The sequence below is a fragment of the Lissotriton helveticus genome, chromosome 7 (assembly GCF_964261635.1).
Source record: "Lissotriton helveticus chromosome 7, aLisHel1.1, whole genome shotgun sequence".
In the NCBI taxonomy this organism is placed as follows: domain Eukaryota; kingdom Metazoa; phylum Chordata; class Amphibia; order Caudata; family Salamandridae; genus Lissotriton; species Lissotriton helveticus.
Genome location: NC_136068.1, coordinates 1892712082 through 1892721923, shown reverse-complemented (window position 1 = coordinate 1892721923; position 9842 = coordinate 1892712082). Strand labels below are relative to the sequence as shown.

At 43.7% G+C, this 9842-nt stretch overlaps 1 long non-coding RNA gene across 1 annotated transcript in view; it reads left to right on the top strand.

Annotated features, from left to right (window-relative positions):
• The window catches only part of LOC144770856 (uncharacterized), a 32328-nt gene extending 22726 nt beyond the window's left edge, over positions 1-9602 (top strand). Inside the window, exon 2 of the long non-coding RNA XR_013599054.1 lies at positions 8146-9602. This is a non-coding gene — a long non-coding RNA (uncharacterized LOC144770856). The remainder of the gene's footprint in view (positions 1-8145) is intronic.
• Positions 9603-9842: the final 240 nt, after the last annotated feature.

Here is a 9842-nt window from a genome sequence, read left to right as displayed (position 1 = left end):
ATGCACCGTGGTACTGCAAAATTTTACGAAAGTATCGTGAAAGCACTTATAACTAGGTTAAAATGTCTTATAACTTAAACATACTTACCCTGTTTACCTGTAATACCCAAAAGTATCATCTGCACTCCATATTGTGTATTCCTACCAAATTTCGTTCAAATCCGTCCAGTCATTTTTGTGCTACTAGTGAGTAAAAATTCGGTAGGAAATGCATTTGTGCTAATATGCTTTTTGGGCCCCTCATTTTTTTTCGCACCCCCTTGACTGATGTATGTGAAACATTTCATACTCAGCCAATGTTGAAAGAGGAATAGGTCTGGAAGGTTTTGTGGATATTCATCAAATGGGCACAAAATTTTTAGCAACCGAAATACAGAGGGATTGCTATACCGCCACTACTCTGTTATATTGATATATTGGAAAATATATACACTGGGTGATAAGGCAAAATTACAAGACAGTGGGAGAGATCTAAAGGCTGTGGCAAGGAAGAGGAAGACTGGAAACAACAATAGTGAATAATCTGCATTATCTATCCATTCGGAGACAATGTCTAATATTTGCATTTTTAGGTGTCCAATAAACATATTAATCTGGAGGTTCATTTGTGTCCTGGGACTGAAAGCAACCTGTTTCCCTATGAATGGGAAACAACTTTGCCTGCAAAATCACTTGATAGGCTGCAGGACCCCACAAAGTGCCCTCTTAGCAAATAACTGACCATCAACCCCCACTCTGCTTAGAGACCAATGGTGGGAAAGTAAATCTTATTAAGGCTCCTGTCCTTTTATCTAAGCTACGAGTTGCACCCTCCCAACAAATAAAAAGAAGTGAAGAAAAAAGAGACTTTGATGTGTACCCCACTCTTTAGGTTATACTTGTATTTGCAAAGGATCACCCACACATACAGAACACAAACTCTATGCTCTTTTTTACTGCAACCAAGCGAACAAGATTAAATTACATAGTGAAAATACTTTGAAGATCCTGAAAAATGGCTGTACAGGGAGGTAATGATTGTCCTTTTTTTTAGTCATGTTGCATCCAAGAAAATAATTGGATGCTCTTCCCGAGATTTATAGCCTGAACATTTCATCTTAATTAATCACCAAGGCAATGCGCAAAATCAAACTCTATGATTCAGCAGAGCAAGAGAGATGTGCTGCCTTGGTAGTGAGAACTGACCGAGAAAGTTGCCTCGTCCTTGTATGAAGTAATGTCCTTCAATATGATCTGCATTTAAGAAATGTGGGAAGGGCAGAATAATTTCTTTCTGGAAGGGTATAAAACCTTTTTCTGTCCAGAGCTTACAAGGGCGCAGCTATCATCGGTGTAAAAGAGGCAGGGGTGAGAGCGTCCCTCTGCACCACAATTATCGCGTCTGGCATTGCGGGGGGGTTAAAATGGGGTCGCCGTGGAGGGGATGGGGGGAGGCGGGAGGTGTTGAAGGGAAAAAATATATATAAAATAGTTAAACTTACCATCCCGCTTTTCCCGAAACTCCCGACTCGTCACCAGGAAGGCTGCAGGCAGCCTCCCTCCCCTCCACCAATCACAACGCTGCAATCAATGGCAGCGTTAGGATTAGTGAGGCCGCTGCCCCACCTGGGTAGTTTTTTCTCTGTATGCTGCAGCATACAGAGAGAACAGGGAGAGTGGGCGGCCTCAGGCTGCCCAAACAGGCAGTATGAACAACAGCGCCCTCGAGAAACACAGCTCACCCCCAACCAGGAACTTCAGCTTTCTCGCCGTGCGAGAAGGCAGAAACAAATGGTAGTTATTACCATTTATGTTTCTGCCTTCTCGCACGGCGAGAAAGCAGGGGGGCGGCGCCAAACGCCCGTATAGAGGAGCCGCCACTGAATATAACATGTATGTACAGCTCACAAAGTTTCTGGATATAAGTGAAGAGTGCATACAGTTCATTGTGCATGCAAATTATGATTTTCAAAAATAGCGATCTTTAATATTCGTCTACGTGAAGGTGAAGCGTTGACGGTAACCAGAGATCTATCTGTATAGACAACAAAGAGTAGAATATTTTCTTTAAAAAACATGTATTTTAAGTGCAATCTTCCTTTATTAAATAACACTGATGATGATGATGCTGATCAACCTCCGAAGCAACATATGTGATAAAATAGAAAGTCATCTTGTGAAGAATCCTAAGTGCAGCAGGCAGGATAATTCTTTATTTACCACAAACAATCTTGGAGGGAAAATGTATTCATTGCTTAGTCACGCCTTATGCTGGGGACTGTCCTTTAAAAAATAAGGGGCTAATTTACTAGTTGTTGGCATAGGGCAGCACAGCAAGTCTTCTTGCTGAGCTGCCCTGCATCAAAATGGAAAGGCAGGTATGCTCTGAATTTATGGTTATATGGCGCATTCCTGGTTCAAGACCGGTTCAAGACCGACTCCCTCCCCAATGTGCTTGCCGCCTTGCCATCTACTTATTCCGCCATTCGTGCGGATCGCTCTGACGGCAAACGGGGAGGTGGAGTGGCGCTAATAGCCCGCACGGACATCACCTTTCATATCCTCCCCTCCCCCCCATCGCTGACGTTGACCTTCTTGTAGCTCGTTCAACCTCCCAGCAAGCCCCTTTTACTTTTGTCCTCATATACCGCCCCCCCAGCCTACTCCCTCGTTCCTTCCTGAGATTCAGACTCTGCTGGCCACTCTGGTAGTAAATTACTCCTCTGTACTTGTCCTTGGGGACCTTAATTTCTGGCCCTCCGACCCGGCCGAAAGCCCCCAGTCCAAGGAATTCACTAGCCTCATGGAAAATTTGAATTTTGTACAGCTCATCCACAGTCCCACCCACCAACGTGGCCACACGTTAGACCAAATTTGGACATTAAACATTCCATCCACTTCGCCCATCATTTCACCCTGCCCTTGGTCAGATCATTTCACTATCACCTTCTCCCTTGGTCTATCACTCCCGATCAAGCCCCCCCTTCCTAAAAATACCTGGGTTCGGAAATGGGGCAAGGTCAGTATGCCCTCCCTCTGCTCGGCCCTGGCCACGACTTGCCCGGTCCTTACTGGCCTGACAGCTGGCCTTCAACTTGCCGCGATTAACAACTGGCTCACGAGGGCTGGAGATGAACTCGCCCCCTTCAGGCGCCTTTCAGTAAAACGGGCCCATGCAGCCAACCGCTGGTTCACCCCCGATCTGAAAGAGAAAAACTTGCTGCTAGAAGGGCTGAAAGAGTCTGGCGTAGAACTTACGATCCTGCCTTAAAAACCATCTATTTGGCCACTCTGCATACCTATAAAAAGACCATTCTGGAAGCTAAGGCTGAATATTACACCCACCGGATATTGGTTGCGGAGTCTCAATCGAAAGAAATTTTCTCCACTGTTCACGAGCTTGCCTCCTCCACCAGAGTCACGTCCACCACTCCCCCGTCCCAACTCCTCTGTGACTCGCTCAATGAGTTTTTTATAGATAAAGTTAAAAAGATTAAACATAACATTCCCCTCCCCTCCCCCACTTTCATGGACCCTTCCCCCCCCCCCCTCTGCTAAATTGTCCAACTTCCCACTCCTTACCACTGATACCCTCGTTCCCCTGCTTCAACGGGTCAAATCAGGCTCGCCTCAGGATTTTGCCCCCGCTAACATACTCAGGGAAATATATTCAGTCTGCCTCACCCCTCCCCTGACCCTCCTCAATGACTCCCTTATTCATGGTCACGTTCCTATTTCACATAAATCTGCGGTTGTCATCCCTATTCTGAAAAAGCTGGACGCCGATCCCCTCTCTGCTTCCAATTACCGTCCTATTTCACTCCTCCCCTACCTTGCTAAGGTACTCGAAACCCACATCACTTCCACGCTGAGTACTCACATTGAGACAAATCACTGCCTTTCCCCCTGTCAAGCTGGTTTCCGCCCCCTGCACTCTACCGAAAAGGTGGTCATTTCAGTTATGGACAAGCTGCGTGACGGAATCGACATCAACCGTCCGCAAGCTCTGATTCTCCTTGACCTATCCGCCGCTTTTGACACGGTGAACCACACCATTCTTCTTAACCGTGTCAGGGCGGCGGGGGTTGAGGGCCTAGCCTTCCGTTGGCTGCAGTCCTTCCTGGCTGAGAGAACACAGAGTGTCCATCTGGCTGATTTTGCAGCAGCCACCCGCAAGGTAGAGTGCGGGGTCCCCCAAGGCTCATCACTTTCCCCTCTTTTGTTTAACCTTTATATCTTCCCTCTCATTTTTATGTTACAGCAACTGGAGGTCACCGTATTTAATTATGCGGATGATCTCCAGTTAATCTTCAATCTATCCCATTCATCTTCATCCGCTCTGAATGTTCAAACCACCATGACCCTTATTCAAGATTGGATGAACTGCAGCCACCTCAAACTCAATCCGGACAAGACTGAACTGGTCTTGACCGGAGGTGGCTGCAGTCCCTGGTCTCCCTCCTTTTGGCCCCCTTCCCTTGGTGTCCCTCCACTCCCGGTTCCTGAAGTGAAGACTTTGGGTATCTTTCTTAATCCCCAGCTTTCGGTTCTCCCACAAGTTAACTCTGTGGTCTCCTCATCCTTCTTTTCCCTTAGAGTGATTAGGAAGGTTTCCCGCTTCTTTTCCCCCCCTGCTCTAAAAATCATCATGATGGCCATGGTGTTATCTCGGATAGACTATGGCAACATAGTCTATAACGGAGCCCCTGCATATATGATCCACCGTCTGCAACTGGTGCAGAACCAGGCGGCCCGTCTGATCCATGGCCTTCCCAGATATCATCGGGTCACCCCTTTACTCAAGACCCTGCACTGGCTCCCGATAAGAGAGCGCGCCCTGTTTAAGCTCGGCTGTCTTACCTATCAAGCCAGAGCGGGCACTGCTCCTAAATTCATCTGCTCTCTTATCAAACCTTACTGTCCAGGCAGAGAACTCCGCTCGGCTCACTTGGCCCTTCTTACCATCCCTCGCTTTAAAAAGCAGAGGTCGGGCGGAGTGAGATTCGCTGTCCTGGCCCCAACGTTTTGGAACTCCCTCCCAATCGCTCTACGCACCTCCCTCTCGTACTCCCTGTTCCGTAAAAATCTTAAAACTTTTCTGTTCACCCAAGCCTTCCCCTAAATCCGTCGCCGCTGCCATCCACTGATCTTTCACTAGCGCCATGAAACCGTTGGGTATGCGTGCGCTGTACAAATGTTTTTAAATTCAAATTAAATTCAAATTCAAATTCCTGTCCTTTCCCCAATGCCGACAGACAATTGGCTGCCTCGCATCAATGAAGGCACCCTTATGTCATTATCCAATGGTGCCTGCGTGTAGGTAGTATATTTTTGTGCAGGAACGGATATCTTCCTGCATAAAAACAATCCATAGGGGTGTTTTCCTCTTTTTTTGTGTGCTGTAGAATGCAGCTGACATTGAAAGAGGAACAAATGAAGAGAAATACAGATATTTCACCTCGTTACACCTGCTTTGGGGAGGCATACAGTTTTGATGCATCACCAACTTTACATATCCTTGTAAATCTGGGCATGCGTTATAAACCATGGGTGTTGCAGGGGAACACCCACCACAATGTTCAAAGAACTCCTCCCTGATGCAGTGTAAAGCAACACAGCAACTTGCGCTGCGTTGCCTTACACCATATCTACGAGGCCATGAAAAGCAATGCAGGGTGGCTTTGCCTGGGTTCGTGGATATACTTCTGCACTCTGGCTGTCAGAGCGTCATGAAAAGTGATGTACTGGCAGTGCAAGGGGCTTGTGAATAAGCTGCGAAGTTCCAAAAGTTAAGTTCACATATTTTTCATGCCTTCTGAAAGACACTCACCAGTTTGCAAGTTAAGCATGTGGCCAACATCTTGAGATCTGCACTTGATGGCATAGAGCAGTGGTTCCCAAACTTTTGACTCCTGCGGACCCCCATTGAGTCACCACTGGAAGGTGGGGACCCCCAAGCAATTTGTAAGATTTAAAGTTCAAACATTAGAACAGTAATTAAAAAAAATAAACACACGTGTGCACACAAAACAAATACTCAAATTAGTAAGTATTTTAGGGGCATATTTACAAGCCTCTATCACCATAAGAACGTCACTTTTTGCGACGTTCCCATGGTGATAGGGGCTTCGCTTTATTTACAAGGCAGCTGGCTTGTAAATAACACCCCATTTCACCCAATGTTCAGCGTGAAAGGGGTGGGCAGTGGGTGTTGCGGTGGGCGTTCCACTGCAACACCCATTAATTTTGACACTATTAACAAGGGCAGCATAAATGGGAGGCAGTGTCAAAATTAAGACCAGGGAAACCTTGTCTTAACTTGGCGAAACAAGTGGAAATGCTTATATTCTCCTCGTTTTTGCAAACTCCTTTGATTGTTTATGTTCAGGAAGGTGAACCTTCTTGCACATCAACAATCTTTTAAAAAAGTTACATTTTGTAACTTCCATGTGCGCTGCATTAAGCAAAACATATAGAAGTGACCGAACGGCATTTAAAAAATGTTTATGTGCAGGAAGGGCAACATTACTGTACATAAACAATATTTCCCTGAACGCAGACTCCCTTGCACTATGGTGCAAGGGTGCCTGCATTGGTGCCACAAAGTTAAGTTTAGGACGAGCGCAGGGGAAACACAGGGCTGCATCATATTCTTGTAAATATAGGTGCAGCCCCGCGTTTCTGAAGTGGCGGAGCGTGTCGTTAAGCCAAGGAGGCTAACGAATCTCTCTGCCACTTCTGTTGTATTTTATATTGAAAGAATTTGGAAAAATGAAGAAAATTAATGGGAAGGTTGGTGCCGCATCTCAATGACTAACTTTTAAATGGTTGGTTTTATTTCGCAGTATGAGGCTCCTGCTCCTGCCAGGGCGAGACTGGAAACCCAAAGCAGCCCTGGCAAATGATTTCAGACCAGTCCCCATGGGGTGCCCACCAAGTGCAGTGAGTGAGCCTGGCCACTACAAAGGGGGCTTTGGGATGCTCCCCCCAAAAACATTTAGGAAACAATGGTGCAGTCTACAACACAGTTATCATTACATATTGAATTGTATTAGCTTTGAAAGAATAGTAAATTTAGTCCTTACTATGCACCAGAATACGACAATCTTTTTTGGGGTTCTTCAATGATTCCCCCACTATCACCCTCCAACAGTACCTCTCTTCTCTCCATAGCCCCTGTTTCACATGTATTACATTTTTTTATAGCATCTCTCATACCAGAGAGAGCACTTTACATCACACACATATAGATACAGTGAATCATACATGTAAATCAGTGTATAGAAATGTCACGGAAGGCAAAGGGGCCTACAAGGTGTAGAATTCACGTCATTCATACTGGTAGGCATTTTTAAAATAGTGCTTGGTCTGGAAAAGCACACACTCAGGATTCAGAACATAACACAGTGGTTAGCATTGACTTTAACAATAAAAATGCATTTCCACCCAAATAAACCTTTTTAGCAGTATCAGGATAATGAAAGACTGGGAAAACATGTCACTAACTTGTACCTTGCAGTTTGCAAGCAGCTCTTTGATGACAGTGTATAGGTCACTGTGCTTGATTACAGTTGTCACTTATGAACTGCACAGTACCAAAATAATCTCTGTTTTTTAAAATGCGTTATACATGTTCTTTGCAATAGGCATATTAACCCTCTGTGCTACATTAGATAATTCAAAGCTGCCACTTGACAAAACTCTCATCTCTCTACAGCAGGCACATTAATCACTGGTGTTATCTTGACACTTTTATTGTTGTTTGAAAACTGCTAATTATACAAGATACTTTCAAGTGCTTTTAAAACTGCTGCCTGCGGACCCCTTGGGAATGTGTCACGGACCCCTGGGGGTCTGCGGACCACAGTTTGGGAAACACTGGCATAGAGCATAAAGATGTAAGTGACAATATAACTGAGACAATGAAAAGAAATATGATCAAATACAGTAGGTGAACGTTCCTCCACCATTCTTAGGAAAGATCAGTTGCTTTGATGCGCCTCAATTAAATATTCAAACATTATTTTGGACTGGCTAATGCAAATATATTTGACCATGCTAGCCGCTTGGCTGTTACAATACTTTTGAGGTTTTGAAATTATGAAATTTCTATTTTAATGAATGGTGTGTATACCATTTCTAATGTTGCTTCTCCCCTCTTTTTAGTGTAAGATCCAGGTTAGCTGTCACTGACATGTTTCTGCTACCACTACACTTACCGGTCCTGCTGCTGCTGGTGGCTTCTGTCACTTACGCCTACCAACACTGCAAACCACCTGCCGGAGAGAATGCTTACCAACAGTTCCTTAGACAACATTATGACAATCCAAAGACTTCCGGTAGTGACTATTGCAATAAAATGATGCACCTGAGGTGTATGACCAACCAGGATTCTTCAAAGACGAAATGCAAAGAAACCAACTCCTTTGTCCATGCCACCACAACACAAATGCAAGCCATCTGCGACAAAGCTGGTACACCTTATAAAGGTAGCAAGGAACTGAGAGTCAGTCTTCAGCCTTTCAGTGTCACGACCTGCAAGAACAAAGGCAATCCATCTGTGCATCCCTGTGACTACAAGGGCAGTGCCACCACCAGAAAAATTGTCATTGCCTGCAGGGGCGGGAAACCCGCACACTTTGATGAAGGAATAGTTGTCCCAAACTAAGCATAACCATCTTTCTCTTTTGTCTGTAACAGATATGGTGGTTGGTGCAGCAATTTATACTTCCAAAATTGTTTTTTTTTTTACATTTTAACAAATTTTAACAAAAATAAATACAAAGATACAATAGAGTACTGTAACAACAGAAAAAGTACAAAGATGGTATTGTGTATTGCCTTTGGATGTTGTCTAGAAAGCACAGGCTATTTGATGTTGTAACTGTATACTTCTCTTTTTGACTAATAAAAGGCATGAGAACTTAAACCAGACATAAAGAACTGGTTACATCGTTCTTGGAATTTAGACAGTTATCTGTTTTAGAATTGACGTCTGTTCCTCTAGTTCAAATTCTTTTGATGTTTAGGTGAACACACTCCATATGGCCATACCATACCACAGTTTTAACTTCCATTCACAATTAAGTACGTTCAAATAAGTGTTAGCAATAAATGTGTTACTTTCCTCAGAATTGCCCCAGAATGCGCTGTAAAGTAGAATATCTGTCATCACATCAAATCAAACATGAAAAGAGATACATTCTACAACAAAATCTAACAGCAGCATATTGAACGCATGTTTACTCTTTTCGTCAAGTAAAATGCAAGACCTGTACTGACAAACAATGTAGATAATGAGATGTGCTTTATATGGCCAAGAAAAATCTCATATCAAAAGCAAGATTTGTAAAACCTAATATTAGATGGGCCTATTGTTTTTGAATTAGTGTAATAACATTGCATGATTAAATGCAGAACATTTCCTTTTTTCTGAACCCAGTACAATCAAAATGTTTCCAACACTCAATACAGGTTTTGCTGTACACAGTTTAGACACTCACCCAGCCTCTCTCCGACAATATGAATTAAGAAGTCTATGTATTTGCATATACGAAACCTTTCTATTATATTTGTGAAGTAGGATATCTCTTCTTTTCATTAATAAAGGTATTCAAAACATCTGTAGACATATTATCTCTTTTTCCCCAGCATTTCTAAACCTTCTAGATCTTACTAAGCCAAGCATCTTTAAAATGTATTTTATTGATTTTGTTAGATTGACTTTTCATCACAGTTACATCGGCATAGTGTTACATTCATTGGTTATCTGACGCATTTCAAGTCAAGTCACGTCAAGTTATGCTTTGTTCCGCAACAGTGAGTCATAAAAGTGCACGGCAAACAGCAAAAGACAATACTGT